Below are 1541 nucleotides of genomic sequence, written 5' to 3'. Positions count from 1 at the left end.
ATATAAACGTGTGTTCAGTCTTTGCAAAAGAATTATGTTTATATTTAATTAAATATTTAGTATTTTAATATGCAAATTTATGAAGGGCATAGAATTATTCATATTCTACTCAGGTAGATATAGGTATTTTCTTTTTGTTATTTCATTAATTCTTTACAGAATATTTTGAATGTAAATGTTTGCCACCATAGCTTATAGCTTTATGAAACAACATAGAACTTCTTTCTCCAAATAGAAAACTTTATTTCCTTAAGAAATTGGGTATTTCCTGAAAACTTCACAATTGCACAAAATTTTTTTGAAAAAAAAAAGTAAAAAGCAATTTTTTGATGTATTGGACGTGTTTTTCTCTTTTTCCAGAGAAACAAAGTAGAATATGGAAAATTACAACCAAACATTAACCTATTTCCTTTTATTGGGGTTGTTTCCACCATCACATATTGGCCTCTTTCTTTTTATTCTCATTGCACTTATTTTCTTAATGGATTTTTTTGGAAATCTATTCATGATCATCATTATCCTCTGGGATAACCATCTCCACACACCCATGTATTTTCTACTTAGCTCTCCCTCATGGAACTGAACTATATCTCCACCATTGTCCCCAATATGGCTTCCAATTATCTCTCTGGAAAGAAGTCTATCTCACTTATTGGTTGTGGGGTTCAAAGCTTCTTCTTCTTGACGCTAGCCGTTGCAGAAGCACTACTCTTGACATCTATGGCCTATGATCGTTTTCCTCTTCACTATCCTGTTCGCATGAACAAAAAAGTCTGTGTGCTAATGATAATAGGATCATGGACAATAGGGTCTATCAACTCCTGTGCTCACACTGTATATGCCCTCCAAATCCCTTATTGCCAATCCAGAGCCATCAAACATTTTTTCTGTGATGTCCCCGCCATGTTGACTCTGGCCTGCATGGACACCTGGGTCTATGAGTACACAGTACTTGTAAGCACCACACTCTTGATTGTGTTTCCTTTCATTGACATTGCATGTTCCTAAGGCCAGGTTCTATTTGCCATCTGCCACATTCAGTCAACAGAGGGGGAGGAAGAAGGCTTATTTTACATACAGCACCCACCTAACTATGGTGACCTTCTACTATGCACCCTTGGCTTACACTTATTCATGCGCAAGATCCCTCCAGTCCCCAACAGAGGACAAGGCTCTGGTTGTCTTCCACACCATCATGAACCCAATGCTTAATCAAATCATCTACAGCCTGAGAAACAAGGAGGTGATAGGTGCCTTGAGAAGAGTGATTCAGAGGATGTGCTCTATAAAATTGTAGAGTAAGTTATTATTAGTTCTTTGGCCTCAGAAATAGATTAATTGTACCTTGTATACTCCTTAAGAACATTATTATTGGGAGACAAGATGGAGGGTAAGTAGGAGGAGGCGCCGTTTCATCCTTAACCCTAAAGTGAGCTGATTACCTACCAATGAACTCTGATCACCCATGAAATCAGCTTGAGATCAGAATTATACATGTCTGGATCTCTACAGGTGCAGAAGACGCCAGTGGGCAGGTAAAG

At 37.8% G+C, this 1541-nt stretch overlaps 1 pseudogene; it reads left to right on the top strand.

The window, feature by feature from the left end:
- Positions 1-376: 376 nt before the first annotated feature.
- On the top strand, positions 377-1297 carry LOC116585520 (annotated as a pseudogene).
- Positions 1298-1541: the final 244 nt, after the last annotated feature.

This window comes from Mustela erminea, chromosome 3, assembly GCF_009829155.1.
Source record: "Mustela erminea isolate mMusErm1 chromosome 3, mMusErm1.Pri, whole genome shotgun sequence".
Classification (NCBI taxonomy): Eukaryota; Metazoa; Chordata; class Mammalia; order Carnivora; family Mustelidae; genus Mustela; species Mustela erminea.
Note: the sequence above shows the minus strand (reverse complement) of the source record. Positions and strands in the feature narration are given on the sequence as shown.